This window comes from Tiliqua scincoides, chromosome 5 (genome assembly GCF_035046505.1).
Source record: "Tiliqua scincoides isolate rTilSci1 chromosome 5, rTilSci1.hap2, whole genome shotgun sequence".
Taxonomy (NCBI): Eukaryota; Metazoa; Chordata; class Lepidosauria; order Squamata; family Scincidae; genus Tiliqua; species Tiliqua scincoides.
This window is the reverse complement of record NC_089825.1, coordinates 59,926,634-59,946,425: the sequence shown is the minus strand read 5'-3', so window position 1 is coordinate 59,946,425 and position 19,792 is coordinate 59,926,634. Positions and strand designations below refer to the sequence as shown.

Here is a 19,792-nt window from a genome sequence, read left to right as displayed (position 1 = left end):
ACTGACAAAGGCTTTGGTACAATCTGATAATTCTGAAGACAGTTCTGAACTCTAACAATACCATTACACCTTTCTCCGTGAATAATTTAACAACCAGAAAGTGACACTAAGGTCTTGAACAGTAACAGAAAGACTATAGCTCCATTGTTTTGAATGTAGTTGCTAATGTGTTCAGAGGAGCCTGTGCTTTGTCATGTTTTGTCATATTTTATTGGGAGGCTATACAGTACATACTATATGGCAGGCCTATATGAATGCTCAGAAGGACTGTTAAATAATTCTTTTATCCAATCACTGAAAGGTTTGTCTCTTTTCCAGCACTCTTCTAACTCCCCCTAGCAGGACAGAGTGTGGTGACAGCTGTTATGTCATCAGCAAACTCAAGAAGCCAAGAACACTTACGCCAGGTTTCAAAATATCTTATTTGCCCTCCCTCTGGTTGTCACTTCTGTTTACTATAAGCCTTCCTACATATGGTGAGAATGAGCTGAAGATGATAACAAATGCAGATGTTATGAAAATCCAAACGGAAGTTATTTCACCCCTGAGAGATCATCTTTCTTTTTTTCAGATCCAGAAATATAACTCTCAATTGTCTTGATGCTAGAATAGAAGTTTCACAATCATCTCGCCATATTTAGCAATAGAAGCTCCTGTAATAAGTTTCTACTTAGACTTTTGCGATCCAAAACACAAATGGACATTCAGTTCCTTTTGGGGAAGGACATCTGCAGCCTTATTATGGAACAGCAATTTCTCAACTGAGTTCTTACACTCATAGTTGACGTGTTCTCTTGCAGGTGGGGCAAAGAACACAAACAAATGCTGGAGAAATTTACACATGTAAGCAGTGACGCATGCATTGTCAATGTGGCTGCACATCTACACACACATATCCATCCACATTGTGAGTCTCATTTCAAATCTCTTGTAATCCAGTCCTATCCTCCTCCTGTGGTTGGTGCAGCTGTGCTGAAAAGGAGCGTGCTGTATCCGGCAGGAGGTGGAATTGGTGTGACTTGGTAGAATTGGTGAGCCAGGTGTGACTTCTTGCCCTAGTCTGTGACAACAGTTGGATAGGGGCCACAGTGGCTTAACAGATTGTATCATGTGATACGGGTAGAGGTTACCTCTGAAATTGGTGGGGCATCATATAAGGGTAGACCACCATTGACTACAGGGGAGGACCAATGAAGAGAAGTTGCCTACATCTGTTCTAACTTGTTAGCCTACTATTTAATACTCTAAAAATGTTATCACAGTAAGACTATTTTTTTAAAAAAATTATAATGGGACCTTTCAAAATGTGATGTAGGAAGTTCCATTTCTCACATCTTTAGAAGACTATTAAAAACTGCTTATTTCACTGTGATTTTGGACTATGATTATTACTGACTAGCTGCTACATGACTATGTAACGCTGTGTAATTTGAGCCCAGTCCTATCCCTGCCCCCCACTGGTGCAGCAGCCCTGAAAAGGAGCATGCTGTATCTAGTGGGGGTATGTGTGTTGGGGATCAGGAGGCTTCAGAGGGGAAAGGGTTTCAGTTGAGGATGGTCTGTTTTGGCTCAGTCCTAGTTTTTGTAGCACAAAATCAGTAATTTTCAAACCTTGCAGCTGCACACATGACTGGTAACCTTTTAAAAATTATTTAAATAATCACTTCAGTGAATCATAGTGAAGTGAGGCAGACATTAGTGTAGTTGAGGCCAGCTCCTTCAAGCTGCTGTGGTGATTTACAATCAGGTCAAAGCCAGAGTGTCAACAATGTGTAACACAGAAAAGGTTAAGGAAGGATGTTTAAAATATACCATATCCATTTAAAACTGCCCCTAGTAAATGGCATGGCCTTGTCTAGACAGAGAAGCACTCCAAAAAGCTGTTGCTCATGATGGTTTGCATACCCCACACAGTCTCTGATTTAATCCTGCTAAGATGTTTCCAAAGACAACTGACTAGTGTGCAGCCTTTGGCATTTCTTTGTATTATTTCCAATTGGGTTTCACATTCCCTTTTGAGTTCATATATAATGCCATTTTTTGATACATGTCACCAGAAAGAAACTTGTTCCAGGTTTTCCCCCTTCCTCTTGTGTAAGTCATAAGTAACATGTAATGCTCCTATAAACTTAACTGAGGATAACTGTGAACATTCTCTTAGGGTGCAAACTATGGATTTCTCTCCCTGCCAAAGCTCCTTGAGTTTATTTAGTAACAGACTTATTTTTTCCTCCTATGTCTTAATTTAGCATTAGATAGTATTACAATAGGATAGATCATTTGCAGCATAAATAACAATGTGCCTGGATTAAAATTAGAGCATAACCAACTGGCATTTGAGGAAAACCGAGATCCAACCCTTATCTGTGCAAGGAAATGGTTACACTAACAGCCCAATCCTATAGCATCATTATGCCATTGGAACATGTGTTCTGGTGGCATAATGCACTTTCCAGCTGTCACAAACATGACATGCTTCAAGCAAGCTTCAAACAGCCAGGTCTGCATGCCAGCAGGCCGGAGGCACATGTTGGAGCTGGTAAGTGGGTGCAGGGGGTGATAAGGGGTGTGTGTGGAATGGGTAAGCGACTGTTTGGGGAGGAGGGTGGATCAGGCCCTGGAAGGGGGCAATTTCAATGACAGCGGTGTCGACCGAATCCTAACCCCCTTCCTGGGCCAACCCACCTTCACGGGTCCACGTGGACTTCTGCCGGTGATATTGTTGAGTAGACTTACCAGGCTAGCAGGAGCCTTCCCCAGGGCAAGGGAACAAATGTTCTGAACAAATGAGGAAGACTCCAGAGGCCAAAACTCCCCTGCAGGATGCAGCAGATGCCACGTTGGGCTGTAACTCCCCTACCAACAGATTTGCTTCTGGAGGGGTTCATGAAACTGAGCTAAGTCAGAACAGCCCATTTTTGCCAGCCCAGCACTATTTCGCCTGTGCAAAAACACTAGGAAAAGATGTGCTGCACCTAGGTGAAAGCACCAACACACCTGCCCTTAACGCGGATGTCCATAATGTGGAAAGCATGTGTATAATGAATAAATACGATCCAAAGACCCTACCCTTGCAGAAAATTGCGTTTCGGTTCAGACGGACAGCCCAATCTTACAGAGGGCCTACGATAGCAGATCTCCTGATCCACTGCCTTAAATTCGCTTAAGGCATCATAAATGTCACACCACTGTTGTGTCTGTTGGTGCTGCCAGCGCAAATGGCCAAAGGTTCTGAATGCTCACCAGAGATGGACCCAGCCATTGTCAGAGCAAGTAGGGTGCTGGTGGGGGTGGGATGTGGTTGGTCCAGGGGAGGTTTGAGGGAGGAACAGGCAGGGATTGAGGAGAGCAGGGGATTGGGATAGGGTGGATCTTGGCAGCATCACCCCATACTGCAGCCTATCCCCATTTTCCTGGTCTGACAAACTCCATCCCTGCCTGGATGTTTGCCTGCAAAATAGTAGGAATAAGTCCAAGGAGACCTAGTGACTGCCAGGTGGCCTACTGAGAGGTAAATTTTAAAAAAAAGGCTTACTACTCCCAGGCAATCTGGATACAATGCAGAGGTTGCACTCTGTCAGCACAGTTGCAAAGCATAAAATGGTGGGAGACAGGATTGAGCCATAAGATTTTGTGACTTGGTTCTTCTATTAAGTGAGGAAATTCTTTTTATTATTCAGCTTTTTTTTATTGTGTTTAATGTTGTGCAGGGAGACGCACCAGTTTCTAGTTCATACTCCAAAGTGGGCTCAGCAAATGAACAACAGTCCAATCCTGAGCTGCCCATTCCGCTGGGACTGCTGTGGCACCGAAACAGCTGCTGCGGCATCCTGTGTGCAACAGGGCTGCCGGTGGCAGCTCCTTGGGGGAAGGGAAGTAGCGCCACAATAAGGCTACCCAATTCTACAGCAGCCCTTGTATTGCCATAAAATCAAAACCCTCCAAGTTGGGCTATGCAGCCTGACACGTTGCTCAGGATCTGGTGGAGCTGAGCTTCACCATCCCACCTATCTCCCATCCCACCCCACCCCCGGCATGCCTCCTCTCCAGTGGTGTAGCTAATGATCGTGTAGCCCGGTGCCAAGCTCAAAATGTTGCCCCAGAAGTGATGACACAACCGGAAGTGACATCACACCCAGGCTTTTTAAGAAGTGAAAATTGGGAGGAAACCACCTCCTTCCCCCAGCAGCTCACCACTCACTTGCTCTGCTGCCTCCCCCCAGTCAGTGGCATAGCTAAGGCATCTATCTGCTACTTGGGATCAAAGAAGATTTTATAGCCCTCCCTCCCACATGATAAAATCAAATTAAATTAAGTAAATAAATAAAAAGTTATTGGTTCCATGCTGTATCATAATATCATCTCATTGGTACTCAGAACAATCAGTCTCATAGGTCAGTTTGGAGTTAAGCAAACCCACTTTTTGTTCCACAAGACAGTTGTGTTTTCATTTTCTGGTTAATTGGCCATAACTTTTGATAGAATACAGATATTCCTGTGCAGTTTGTTTCATTGCACTCTGCATTAAATTACCTTTCCAATGATGTATAACATGATGGCATTATTCATACATACTAAGATTTTCACAATTTTGGTCACTAATGTCAAGCTCAGCTTGTTGCCCCCTAAAGTTTGATGCCCAGTGCAACTGCTACCCCCTTCACCCCATTAGCTATGCCACTGCTCCTCTCCGTCCTTCCTTCCAACTCCCCCTGCCCCGGAATGTCTCTTCCCCACCTCCCCCCACACCCCCACCTATCGCTCCACAGCCCAGCGGTTCTGGGTTAGCTTCAGTGCTCCGCTGGCGCTAAGGGCTCACAAATGTGCTTTACAGCATGTTTACAACAGTATGCGCCAGTGGTAAGCTGGTGCGCACTGTTTACGATAGGGCCCCAAGTCTGATAATCCACTTTAGACTGCCACTGAGTAATGTATGAAGTGGTTCTTATACTCAATGTTCCAATCATGCAGGTGCAAGTACCACATACAAAAACTTTGGTAGTTTAATACCAAAAGAATCAGTGCTGCAAAGGGACATCAATGCTGCAAAGTACATAAAGATCCTTCGCCCTTTGAATTATGGCAGAGAATTGAAAAGCAGCACAGAAATAGGAACTGGCTAAATTTCAAAATAACTTCATGGGAATAAGTTGTTTGAGACCAGGAAATCAAAGTAGTAATGGAAGACTTCCTGTGGTTTTTCACATCCTGATACAAGAACCAACCAATAGCTAGTTTTTTCATTCATAATGGTATGTCAGAGTAGCCTGCCATAGTTAAGCTTACTCAAGCACCAGACTTCATAACAGTTCTGATGCTCAGCTTCCTCGATAAAACCACTCCCTGTGTTGTGTTGGACCTGTCATCACTGCATATCACACAAAGGAATAAACAGATGCAGCATGCGGCCATTTAAGACAGATTCCAGCATGATGAAGTAGGCCTTGGATCTATTTTTATGCTGCATTTTGGACAATGCTCCATCTTAGCAGAACAGCTTGAATTAATATCTTTTATAAGCAACACAGTGGTTAAAATTTTTATTGACTTCCAGACACAATAATATTTTAAGTAGCCCACCACACAAAACAATACTTGATGTCTACAGACTATGAACAGATAGGTCAGACATGTGCAAACCCAAATCAGGTGTTTTGCACATTTCATTTCAAAATTGACAAGATACATCGTTTGTTTTATTCTTTTCTTTTTCCACTCACCTAAACACATGTAACATTTTTTTTCTCCTTGTGGTTTCTCATCAGCGCCTGCTACAAATGCAATTAATATTTATGATTTTCTATTTCTAAAGCAAAAATCTCATATTTACAGGAAAGTTTCCTGAACAAGCAATATATATCTGGACATGTATTCCAAATCTGTACGGAGATTAAGTGCAAAAGATATTGAGCAGTTAAGAAATGCCATGGAATAGGAAGAGATTTGCAATACATTCATTTTTTTGAACTATGTGCAATAATAAACTGGTCAGAGCACTCTGACAAAGAGAACCTATTGGAATTCAGTAATGGGAAATAATGGTAAATATAGCATAACCTAATTATGCTATATTATTTAATTCACAAACCTAACCGCTTTGTGAACTTTTTGTTGAAAAGCGGTATATAAATACTGTTGTTGTTATTATTCCGATTTTCACCTGTGGTTTTATCTCAATGTGATGAGAAGGGCCCTTTAAATTAAAGGAAAAAAGTTGTTTAACATTTTGTATTGGCAACCTTCAGTCTCGAAAGACTATGGTATCACGCTCTGAAAGGTGGTTCTGGCACAGCGTCTAGTGTGGCTGAAAAGGCCAATCCGGGAGTGACAATCCCTTCCACACCGGGAGCAAGTGCAGTCTGTCCCTGGTCTGTCTCCCTGGCTATGGGCCTTCCTTCTTTGCCTCTTAGCCTCAGACTGTTGGCAAAGTGTCTCTTCAAACTGGGAAAGGCCATGGTGCACAGCCTGCCTCCAAGCGGGCCGCTCAGAGGCCAGGGTTTCCCACTTGTTGAGGTCCATCCCTAAGGCCTTCAGATCCCTCTTGCAGATGTCCTTGTATCGCAGCTGTGGTCTACCTGTAGGGCGCTTTCCTTGCACGAGTTCTCCATAGAGGAGATCCTTTGGGATCCGGCCATCATCCATTCTCACGACATGACCAAGCCAACACAGGCGTCTCTGTTTCAGCAGTGAATACATGCTAGGGATTCCAGCACTTTCCAGGACTGTGTTGTTTGGAACTTTGTCCTGCCAGGTGATGCCGAGGATGCGTCGGAGGCAGCGCATGTGGAACGCGCTCAGTTTCCTCTCCTGTTGTGAGCGAAGAGTCCATGACTCGCTGCAGTACAGAAGTGTACTCAGGACGCAAGCTCTGTAGACCTGGATCTTGGTATGTTCCGTCAGCTTCTTGTTGGACCAGACTCTCTTTGTGAGTCTGGAAAACGTGGTAGCTGCTTTACCAATGCGCTTGTTTAGCTCGGTATCGAGAGAATGAGTGTTGGAGATCATTGAGCCAAGGTACACAAAGTCATGGACAACCTCCAGTTCATGCTCAGAGATTGTAATGCAGGGAGGTGAGTCCACATCCTGAACCATGACCTGTGTTTTCTTCAGGCTGATTGTCAGTCCAAAATCTTGGCAGGCCTTGCTAAAACGATCCATGAGCTGCTGGAGATCTTTGGCAGAGTGGGTAGTGACAGCTGCATCGTCGGCAAAGAGGAAGTCACGCAGACATTTCAGCTGGACTTTGGATTTTGCTCTCAGTCTGGAGAGGTTGAAGAGCTTTCCGTCTGATCTGGTCCGGAGATAGATGCCTTCTGTTGCAGTTCCAAAGGCCTGCTTCAGCAGGACAGCGAAGAAAATCCCAAACAAGGTTGGTGCAAGAACACAGCCCTGCTTCACTCCGCTTCGGATGTCAAAAGGGTCTGATGTGGAGCCATCGAAGACAACAGTGCCCTTCGTGTCCTTGTGGAAAGATCTGATGATGCTGAGGAGCCTGGGTGGACATCCAATCTTGGGGAGAATCTTGAAGAGGCCGTCTCTGCTGACCAGGTCGAAAGCCTTTGTGAGATCTATGAAGGCTATAAAGAGTGGCTGTCGTTGTTCCCTGCATTTCTCCTGCAGTTGTCTAAGGGAGAATACCATATCAGTGGTGGACCTGTTGGCTCGGAATCCACACTGCGATTCTGGATAGACGCTCTCTGCAAGTACCTGGAGCCTCTTTAGTACAACTCGGGCAAACAGCTTTCCTACAACGCTAAGGAGAGAGATGCCGCGGTAGTTGTTGCAGTCACCCCTGTCACCTTTGTTCTTGTACAGCGTGATGATGTTTGCATCCCTCATGTCTTGAGGTACTCCACCTTCTCTCCAGCAGAGACAGAGGATTTCATGCAGCTCAGTGACGATGATCTCTTTGCAGCATTTTAGGACTTCAGCAGGGATGCTGTCTTTTCCAGGTGCCTTGCCAAAGGCAAGGGAGTCCAGGGCCACGTGAAGTTCTTCTAGGGTTGGTTCACTGTCAAGCTCCTCCAGCACAGGCAGGCACTCAATGTTGTTCAGCGCTTCTTCGGTGACCACATTTTCTCTGGAATATAGCTCAGAGTAGTGCTGCACCCAGCGTTCCATCTGCTGCGCCCGATCCTGGATGACCTCGCCTGTGGCAGACTGGGGCAGACTGTGTCCCCTGGGGGCTGGGGCTAAGAATAGGCCCTCAGTTTGGCTGTACTTGTCGTAAGAGGCGACTAAACAGCCACCGGGTAGATGGGACTCGTCAGCCTAGGAAGGCAGCTCATCTAAGAGAAGGAAACTCTGACCTCAAACCTCCACTGCCTTGTGGCTACATCCAGTTCTGGAAAAGGCTTCAGGAGTCAACCTCGAGGCAAAATCAGGAGCCGGAGTCCCTTAGGCAGTTCATGGCTGAACACAGTCACGTTCTGGCAACTCCTGCGACGCCGCTGGAACCAACCGTATTGGCTTCTGCCTTTCCATTGGGCCATTCCAGCGACGTGGAGAGGGGGGATTTGCTGCATGGGTAACAGCCTATCCTCCATACCTTCTTTACCCAGGCTTCGCGCACTGGAGAGGACACTCCAACTTCGCCATACGGCGTCGGCACAACACGGGAAGCAGCAGTTTACCGGTTATAAGTCTTTGCTCGATTGGCGTAGAGCATGACGCCAGGGGCTGCTTCCGACGGTGGGAGAGATCATTGCATCTCATTGGGCAGCTACCGCCCACCTTAAGCTGGGCAGTCCCCAGCCAGTAAGGTGTTGCCTCGCCACGGTCCGTTAACCTCATGGGGTGCGTGGGGTTTAGGGTGAAAACCGACAAGCGGATTGACAACTCTGCACCATGCAACAGAAAACAGAAAACTACTGCCCTAAAGCTGGGCACCTGGAACGTTAGGACAATGACACCTGGCTTCTCTGATGACCTGCAAGAAATAGACGACGCACGCAAAACAGCTGTCATCGACATGGAGCTGAGCAGACTGCAGATGGACATCGTCGCCCTTCAAGAGACTAGGCTGCCAGATTCTGGATCTGTCAAGGAGAGAAATTTCTCATTTTTCTGGCAGGGAAAACCACCAAACGAAACCAGGGAACATGGCGTTGGCTTTGCGGTCAGAAATACCCTGCTGAAATCCATCATCCCACCTACTGTGGGAAGTGAAAGAATTTTGTCCCTGCAGCTCCAGTCATCAGCAGGACCTATCACTCTCATCAGTGCTTATGCACCGACTCTGTCGTCTCCAGCAGAAGCCAAAGACAAATTCTATGATGACCTGGCCACCACTGTCAAGAAAATCCCTGTAAAAGAGCCATTGTTCATCCTCGGCGATTTCAATGCTAGAGTTGGTGCTGATAACAGTTCATGGCCCACTTTCTTAGGTCAGTTTGGCACTGGGAGGATGAACAAAAATGGCCAACGCCTGCTAGAGTTTTGCTGTCATCACGGTCTCTGTGTCAGCAACACGTTCTTCAACACAAAGCCCCAACATAGAGTCTCTTGGAGACATCCAAGATCAAAGCACTGGCACCAGCTCGACCTGATCCTCACCAGACGCTCCAGCCTTCCCAGCATCAAGATCACACGCAGTTATCATGGTGCTGCCTGCGACACTGACCACTCCCTGGTGTGCAGCAGAGTGAAACTGCAAACAAAGCGACTGTATCACACGAAAAAGGAAGGAAGACCTCGCATTGATACCAGCAAGACCCGGGATCAGAGAAAAGTGGAGGAATTTGCACAAGCGCTTGAGGAATCTCTTCCAGGCCCGGCCGACACAAACGCATCCAACAGATGGGAACATTTCAAGAATACCGTTTACAACACCGCCTTGTCCATATTCGGCAAGAAGACCAACAAGGCGGCAGACTGGTTTGAAGCTCACTCTGAGGAGTTGACACCAGTCATTGAGGAAAAGAGGAGAGCTCAAGCAGCATACAAGGCCTGTCCCAGTGAGTGCAACCTGCAGGTCCTCCGAACTGCTCGCAGCAAAGTCCAACAGACTGCCAGGAGGTGTGCTAACGACTACTGGCTCCAGCTCTGTTCCGAGATACAGATAGCAGCTGACACGGGCAACATCAAGGGGATGTATGATGGTATCAAGCAGGCCCTAGGTCCAACACAGAAGAAAATTGCCCCTCTGAAGTCTGCCACAGGCGAGGTCATCCAGGATTGTTTAACAATAGCCTTGTTAATGTGAGAGAGGGCAGCCTGTTGACAATCCATCAAACAATCTCTCTTGGAATGAAGCCTTTCTAAGCACCTGGAGAGAGACTGATTGCCTCTGTGTGCATTACAAAAGGTCAGCAAGGCTGTTTTTAAATTGCTGAGCAAAAGGACATTGTTTTTTAAAATGGATTTGCTTTATGTGACTTTTGCCATCCAAGTGAGTTCTGGGAGCGGAACCCTCCCAAATAACAAGACTCAACCTGTAATAGTGAGGTGGATTAGCACTTAAACAAGGAACATGATAAACAAAGGTATGGCAACATTTACGATAGCAAAATGGTTTGAGGACCATTCATAAACCAGTTAGTTTTACAGTCTATTTCTGAGCACTATTCAAAGGCTGAACATTACCTTTAAAGTCTGAAACAGTTTAGGTCTAAAGGACTATTGGGCTTTAATTAGGCCTGTAACTAAGATTGGGCCAAAGCGCAAAGTCATTTACCACAGTGGAAAGGCTGTCCATTGCTGTAGAACTGCTTTCCACAGGCTGACAGGGTCACATTCAGTACGATGCCAGTGGCCATTTTCCACACACTGCTGGCAGAGCAGAAAAAGAGCACCAGATCCCACCATGCCCACTGGCACAGGTAAAACCAAGTTAAAGTTTGGTTTGCAGGAATATATGAGAGGGCCTTTCTTACTGCAGCAGGTCAAGCATGAAACTCCCAGTCTTGGAGGATCGACTTGGCCCCTGACTTTCTGTTTTTCAGTGACTCACAAAAACCTTTTAGTTTGTTTAATTTTGGTTCTTCCACTGCTTGATTTGATATTGCTTTGATTTATTGGTTGCTTTATTATTAATTGATTCTTTTCTTGATCTTGTTTTTATTACATTGCGGTTTTACACCTGTTAGCTGCCTTGGGCACTCTTCTGAATGCAAAGGTGGGACAAATATCCTGCAGTCAATCAGTCAATAAATAGACAATAACAAAGAATAAAAAAGCCTAAGGATTCCCTTTTCTGCCCTGGCAACTAAACCTTGTGGAATGCTCCAAAATGCAAACTACTAAAAGGAAATCACCCAATTCACCTTATATTGTGACTCATATCAACACCTTATAAAGCATGAACCTGTATCAGCACACAAACAATTGCATGTACCTATATACCTACTTAATCTGTATGCAATATGAATTCAACTATATGTGCTTGGCGAATTGTTTACATAGGTAAGTCAGGGTGTGGGGGGAGGCAGGGAGAAGGCATTCCAGGGTGGACAGAGGGCAGGGGGAAGTGTGGCGGAGGAGGGAGCTGGGCAGGAGGGGCTGGGACCGGTAGAGCTCAGCTCCGCCAGATCCAGAGCCCTGCGATGGGCTGGCTAAAGAGCCACCACAGAATTGAACAGCCCCATTGCAGGGTCACTTGTCTTACTCAGGGGAAGGAGACGAATGCCAGCAGCTGCCCAATGCACACATTTTTGGTGCCGCAGCAGCCCCACACACCGGGCAGCTCAGAATTGGACGGTTAGTCTGCTAAGTAAAGAAGGAAGGTGAACATCCAGTCAACAATCATGTAAGGAATGGAATGGCATTAAGATGGCTGTGATACCAATATCCACGTTGGCAACCTTCAGTGTCGAAAGACTATGGTATCGCGCTCTGAAAGGTGGTTCTGGAACAGCGACTAGTGTGGCTGAAAAGGCCAATTCGGGAGTGACAATCCCTTCCACACTGGGAGCAAGTGCAGTCTGTCCCTGGTCTGTCTCCCTGGCTATGGGCCTTCCTTCTTTGCCTCTTTGCCTCAGACTGTTGGCCAAGTGTCTCTTCAAACTGGGAAAGGCCATGCTGCACAGCCTGCCTCCAAGCGGGCCGCTCAGAGGCCAGGGTTTCCCATCTGTTGAGGTCCACTCCTAAGGCCTTCAGATCCCTCTTGCAGATGTCCTTGTATCGCAGCTGTGGTCGCTTTCCTGTAGTACCTGTAGGGCGCTTTCCTTGCATGAGCTGTCCATAGAGGAGATCCTTTGGGATCTGGCCATCATCCATTCTCACGACATGACCGAGCCAACGCAGGCGTCTCTGTTTCAGCAGTGCATACATGCTAGGGATTCCAGCACTTTCCAGGACTGTGTTGTTTGGAACTTTGTCCTGCCAGGTGATGCCGAGAATGCATCGGAGGCAGCACATGTGGAAAGCATTCAGTTTCCTCTCCTGTTGTGAGCGAAGAGTCCATGACTCGCTGCAGTACAGAAGTGTACTCAGGACGCAAGCTCTGTAGACCTGGATCTTGGTATGTTCCGTCAGCTTCTTGTTGGACCAGACTCTCTTTGTGAGTCTGGAAAACGTGATAGCTGCTTTACCGATACCAATAAGATTTGTTTGTATGACGATGTACGTGAGGGCAAGTGAGGGGAATTTAAATGAAATTTTAATTGCTTGCATATTTGGAATTTTGCGAGTGCCCACAATTCCAGTTGCCACTATTAATGCTCAGTTGAGCTGGTGTCATTTGGAAGGTGTGGTGAATTAACGTTGGCAGCCCTGTAACGGAGGCACCCTGGCCCAGCAGTGGACTTTCCATTGATTCAAAAGGACAAATGTCCCAGAGGTGGAGTCTGTGCACCTTTAGGACCATGTCAGAAGCATCACTGAGGCTCCTGATGCAGTCAGAAACTGTGCCAGAAGCACAGTTTAAGAGCTGGGGGAAGCTTCAGTAGGCTTCTCCTGTGTGTCTTGGAGGTGCGCGAGGCTCCATGCGCTCCAGGTAAGTGGGAGGGCTGGCTTCGTGCAGGGGAGTGCCATCGTGGACCTTTGCCCCAAGGGGAGGTTCACTACTGCCCTGGCCCACCTCCCCCAAGCCCTGCAGTTTCCCTTCCTGCATCAGAGCAGAAAGGGGAACCATGAGGAAGAGGTCGCTATCACCACACATGGCCAAGGCACCCTGGATGGTTTGATCATCATGACCCAACAATACAAAACACAAATAGAAATAACTGGACACCCCAGCATAGCATGTTAAACAGCCAAACTCCCTTCTTCCCTCCAAGCAAGAGAAGTATGGGGGGGGGGTGTGTTGGCTGAATTAGCCAAGGATTCCTTGACTGAGTGCATCCAATGACCCCTCTGTTTCCTCTCCTGCTCTACTTTGGAGGTGACCACAGTTGTAGATTATTGAGGAAAGGCACACAACAGATGCAGAGTGCCCACTCCCATGGTGCCCACGTGCAAAGGAGGAAGAGGGCTGGGTCTTGCGCCTTTTAAAAGACCCACCGTAGCTGTCAGCCCCAGCCCCTTCCCCTCCCCATTGGGAGGAGACTCTCGTGTCCCAGGCCAGGCGAAACAAACTCGGATCACCTTTCAATTGGGCAATCAGGATTCCTTTCTGCCTGCAGCAGCTCTGACCTGATAAAAGTGGGCTGAAACGCTATAACGTTATAATCTAGCATGGTGGGTCATTAGATGACTTAATCCTAACACTGGATCATTATCCAATGCAGGTACCAGTTTAGCCATCACATAACAGTCATGAAGACTAGAACTTATGACTGAGGGACCACTGACATACAGATACTGTGAAGCAGACATATGGCATGGTGCAGGCCTCTGAGGTTGGGTACATATCAGCATTTGTGTAAACATGCAGGGGATACACCTTTATTCATAATCTTGTTCTCACAGACTAAATGATCTCAACTGTCTGTTGAGCTTTCAGTCAGTGTAATTATCTCCTAATGAGTGCACAAGCTGAAACTCTCTGTACTGTGATATAGTAGATAGAAGGACTCTATTTTTTACCCCTAAAAAGATCTGTGTTGCCAAACAAGTAAGCCCATTAAGTATCCTCTAAAAGGAAGCCTGAAGACTGACATGTGACCCACAGCTTTTAGAGGTGAAAAGGCAGCACGCGCCAGTGTGTTACCTGGACTTCTGACATTCCTCTCATTTACACTTAATCAGCTTCAGTCCTGATAAACTATTTACCCTGGAGGAATGCAATGGGACGCCAGTTTGTCTGTGCATGTGCTCTTACTTTCTACTAGACTAAATAAGCAGGATTGAGAAGGAAAAAGCCCTGACTGCCATCAAGGAGGCACTCTACACCCTAAGGTCTGCTTTTCACAGTGCACACTGACAACGGTGACAACTCATGTTCAGTTGCTCTCTTGACATGAGTTTTTCTTTTATACCGAAGTTCATCATCATGGCCGTGCATCAAAATACACTAGACACAACAAGGTTTGAGAATAATAAACAATCACACAAGAGATTGATCATAAAATGCCAGAGATTAAATAAGCTTTTGTTTACATTAAGGGAATCTGAATGTGAGCCACAAAACCATTGTCACTGATAAAACTCCACCACATTACATAATAATTTATCATTCTTATGTCACTGTTGTGTCTCCTTTAGTTTCTCTGCCACAACGATTTGAGAGGAGATCATGATACACTATATTTTACAAGAGATTGGTCCATTAAATGAAATGTCTAAGCAGATATGAAGTTTCAAATCATTATTTTATTGATACTGGCCCAATGTTTATGTACATCAGATTATATTGGGGGGGGAGAGAGGGGGAGTGAGCAAAAGTGATAATGCCATATGTATGTTATTAACTAGAGTCATAAGAACAAACAAAAATGCAAAAACAAATTTGCAGATTTATATATTTGAAATTTCGTGTTTCGGTTAATCTTGTTCAAATTCATCCACTCCTCAACATTTTATTTAATTATAACTACATATTGGATTGTTTAAATGTGCATTAAAGATGCATTATCTGCTAAATAAAACAGTAGCCAAAGCAGTGTACCGAATAATCTGAAATCTCATAATTTGAAATTATTGACCAAAATGTATGAATCCAACACCAATTAAACAACAAACATAATTATCCAGGACCTTGTAGTGGCATTGATTATAGTGTCAATTATTGATACCCCAATCCCATCAAGTGTTCCTGAACCTCAAGGTACTTTACAGAAGAGTGAAAGCTGGGCCACTGTTGAGCACTGATGGGCCACTGCAGTATGTGTGCAGTACGTGTGGCAGGAACTCAAACAGGCTCTGTTGATGCTGGTAAATTGTTGGTAGGAGTGAGCCATGAGCAAGTAGGGGAAGCAATGGGGCAAGTTGAGAGAGGAGCCAGGGGGCATGCCAGGGAGGGGTGGATCTCGTGGCAGCAATTTGTATCTGGATCCTATCCCCACAATGCCCCAGGCTGTCCTCAGACGTACAGGAGCAAAACAGCTGGAGTAGATCCAAGGTGACCCGTAGATGATTGGACAGCCTACAGAGGGGTAAGTAAAATATATATATTGTATGTACGTCTTGCTTGCTGTCTGATCACACACTCGCCCCACCATAGTATGTAGTGCAGCCTCCACTGGCAGAGCTGGATGCTATAATGTGGTGGGGGACAGGGTTGGCAGTTACAAGGGGCCCTGAAGGATTTTATTTTAAACATCCACATGAAACAGCTCAGGGGACTGCTGCACATGCATCCCGATAGCACCACTCTCCCTCATAGGGTTTGTCCATGCCTCTTTGGTGCCCAAATCATCCCAATTTTGGTGCCCCTGCATGTGGCCCCTCCCTCCCCCGCCCACAACAGTGAATAAAGAGAAGGGAAGAAAAAGCATGCTGAGAACAACTTCAGGTATGCGAAGGGAATTGGAGAAGCAGAGGGGGGGGGGAGAGAGAGAGAGTGCATGCATGTGCGTGCTGTGTAAGTGTGTGGCAGAAAGCAGTCGTTGTTGCTGTATTACAGCCACTGCTGGGGGGCTGCCTTGTGGGATGTCAGGTGGACATCATCCTGGTGATTGCCATTTATTGGGTCTGCAACTGCTACCACTTCTTGTTTTGTTTACTTGTTTTGTGATACTTCTCTGGCCACTAGCATTGGGGCTGGGTAGGTTGCAGCAATTGGCTTTTTGCATTTGGCGCCAACGTCAGGCCATCAGGCCACATGTAGTAATTGGTAGGCTGTGTGAGAGTTCAGTGGATACTTGTGGAGTTACTGGGTGAGCTACACCAATGTGGAGTTCCCTGAGCTCTTTTTTCCTCTTCCTTTTTGTACTGGATGAACTTATTATATGGCGCACATTGTGCATCTTTAATTGTTGTTTTATTGTTGTTTAAAATCTGTTTGATTTTACAAATTGCATGGGCACTGCTCTCTGCTACTTTTAATTGAATTTTATTATATTTGTTTTATTGGTTTAACATATGCTACTCTGGGAGCCTTGTGTGATTTATAAAGGTACTGAATAAATAAATACACACTGTTGTGCAACACACAAAACATTCCTTTTGTTGATTTTGTTTTAGACCTAGCAACTCTTAGGGCGCAATCCTAACATTGAATTAGGCTGACCCAAGTCCCTTGGGCCGGCCTGGGAGGGTTGCAAATGTGCCGTAAAGCATGTTTGCACCTTCTCAGGAGGAAGCCAGGCCGGCACTTCCAGAAGTGCTGGCCTGAGGAAGCTGACAGAAGCCTCCACGCCGGCTTCCTCCCAGCACCTTGTGTCGGCTCAGATGAGGTAGGCGTGGGGGAGGCGGGGAGGAGGGAGGGAGGGAGGCGTTCCTGGGCAGGTGGAGGGTGGGTGGTGGGCATTCCTTGGGCAAGTGGGTGGGTGGGGAGACGGAGGCGGGGCTGGGATCCTGCAGTTATGCCGGATCCCAACCGTTATTCCTGGGGAGCTGCTTCAAGCCGCTCCACTCTCCTTGAACTTGTGCTATGTCCAGAGGTGGCACAAGTCCAAGGAGACCCATTGGGGCCAGCAGCCCTTACCCAGGGGTAAGGGGAAAAGTTTCCCGTTACCTCTAACTAAGCCACTTATGGCCCCTATCCTGCGCCAGATGCAGCGCAAGCCTCCTGGCTTGCCTGTTCCAGCACAGGATAGGATTGTGCCCTTAGCCAATTAAACTTAGCTTAAATCCCACTGGAAACAACGGCCCTGACATTAATCACAGATAATTTACTGATTTCAATGGGACTTAAGAACAATTAATTTTAAATGGACTAGGGTCAGCAACTTTCAACCATCATACATAAAAAATCATATGTACAAAAAGATACTGTTGGCAACCTTCAGTCTCGAAAGACTATGGTATCATGCTCTGAATGGCGGTTCTGGCACAGTGTCTAGTGTGGCTGAAAAGGCCAATTTGGGAGTGACAATCCCCTCCACACTGGGAGCAAGTGTAGTGTGTCCCTGGTCTGTCTCCCTGGCTGTGGGCCTTCCTTCTTTGCCTCTTTGCCTCAGTCTGTTGGCAAAGTGTCTCTTCAAACTGGGAAAGGCCATGCTGCACAGCCTGCCTCCAAGCAGGCCACTCAGAGGCCAAGGTTTCCCATCTGTTGAGGTTCATACCTAAGGCTTTCAGATCCCTCTTGCAGATATCCTTGTAGCGCAGCTGTGGTCTACCCAGAGTGCGCTTTCCCTGCACAAGTTCTCCATAGAGGAGATCCTTTGGGATCCGACCATCACCCATTCTCACGACATGACAAGTCAATGCAGGCGTCTCTTTCAGCAATGTATACACGCTGAGGATTCCAGCTCATTCCAGGACTGTGTTGTTTGGAACTTTGTCCTTCCAGGTGATACCAAGGTTGCGTTGGAGGCAGCACATGTGGAAAGCATTCAACTTCTCCTGTTGTGTGCGTAGAGTCCAAGACTCGCTGCAGTACAGAAGCGTACTCAAGACACAAGCTATGTAGACCTGGATCTTGGTATGTTCTGTCAGCTTCTTGTTGGACCAGACTCTCTTTGCGAGTCTGGAAAACGTGGTAGCTGCTCTGCCGATGCGTCTGTTTAGCTCGGTATCGAGAGAAAGAGTGTCAGAGGTCATTGAGCCAAGGTACACAAAGTCATGGACAACCTCCAGTTCGTGTGCAGAGATTGTAGTGCAGGGAGGTGAGTCCACATCCTGAACCATGACCTGTGTTTTCTTCAGGCTGATTGTCAGTCCAAAGTCTTGGCAGGCCTTGCTAAAACAGTTCAAGAGCTGCTGGAGATCTTTGGCAAAGTGGGCGGTGACAGCTGCAAAATGAACAAATGTACAAAAACCATCACATATACAAAATAACATATATGGTAATACTTTATTAATTCATTTCTGTAAGTTACTTTTTAATTTAAAAATATAGCACAGGATCTTTAGGCATCTCCTAGCAAAAATCTGTAGAATTTGAAAAAATTTGGTTGAAATGCTCCTTGGATAAATCGGCCTCAGTTTCTAAAATGGAAGTGATAGGGTTCCTGTCTCCCAGAGCTTTTGTAATAGAGAATGAGATATGTGCATGCTAAAATAAATTGTCATAGAAATTATATTCACAGTCGTAGCAGAAATGTCAGAAGTATGAGCAAATACAAATTTCTTTCAGGTTGTCATAGAAGCCAGGTAACAAATTTATGCTGAAATAATGTTGCTTAAAAGAAAAAAAAATCTAGTTGTGTTTGCCAAGAGGTAAGAACAGGTCTGTTGACTGCATCATTATTTACAAAACCCAACCCCCTCCCCCAAAAAGAAATTAAAAGTTAAGAAAGCTGCAGATTTTACACAAGCCAAAAGCAAATCGAAACATGTTTTTCATTATCAAAGGTATACATGTTTAATTGCATAGCTTTAAAAAAGCACGTCTTTGGGCCTTAGACTTTATGTTATACTACCAAACTTGCTTTTGTTGAAAGAAATATCTCTGTCACCTATGCGTGTAAAATGAATAATCATCCTGCACAGTTGTGTCATTTGGAAGTTGTTGATTTCTAGCAAAAGATTACTCTATATATAATTATTTAGGGTGATTTTTTAAAATAAAATCAAAGCTGGGTTGTTTGTTTCTTAAACACTTTGTCCAGTTCTGGATTCTCTCCACCCCTTCGGGGATGTCAGATGCACATCAAAAGCCCAGGGGGGTAGCAGCAATTGGGTGCTGCACAGCCAAAGAAAAGATTCATGTCTGGTTCTCCTGTTATCCCCAAGCCACCAGGGCAGCAGCTCAGGGACAACCCTTAGACTCCTGCAAATCCTTACAAGGACAGGCCAAGTCTCAGGGAAGATGCCACACCACCAGAAGACAGTAGGCTGGTGACAGACACAGTGGCAGAGGGACCTGTGCACATCTTTGCCATGCAAGGAGGAGGAAGGTAAAAACTCCTTTCTTGGGTGCTCCTCACCGGATGAAGGCTTTTCTACACTGGGGCAGTGCTGCTGCTTTGACCAAAGGGCAGGGCCAGGAAAAGCAGGGTTAGGGATGGTGAGGAGAGAACCAAGTAAGGGAAGTTAGAGCTAACTAAGGCACTCAGAGCTGAGCCTCTCAGTCTCTGGGCAGGCTATTTGAGAGCTGTTCAGTATCAGTTCCCCTTGGGCTGAGACTGGTGGAGAAAGAAGGGGAATGAGGCAGTGGCGTCACTAGGGGGTGCAAGTAGTGCAGGCCATACCGGGTGACACGCACGGGGAGGTGACGTGCACTGGGGGGTGACATGCTAAAAGTGTGGTGTTTAGAAATAGTACTGTCATGTTATATACTGTTGCAGCCATTTTCAACCACTGTGCTGCGGCACACTGGTGTGCCGCGAGTAGTCCACAGGTGTGCCACAGGAATTTGAGGGAAGGT

At 46.1% G+C, this 19,792-nt stretch overlaps 1 long non-coding RNA gene across 1 annotated transcript in view; it reads right to left on the bottom strand.

Annotated features, from left to right (window-relative positions):
• Positions 1 to 14,647: 14,647 nt before the first annotated feature.
• Positions 14,648 to 19,792, bottom strand: part of LOC136651884 (uncharacterized) — a 194,131-nt gene continuing 188,986 nt past the window's right edge. The window contains exon 3 of the long non-coding RNA XR_010794549.1: positions 14,648 to 18,215. This is a non-coding gene — a long non-coding RNA (uncharacterized lncRNA). The remainder of the gene's footprint in view (positions 18,216 to 19,792) is intronic.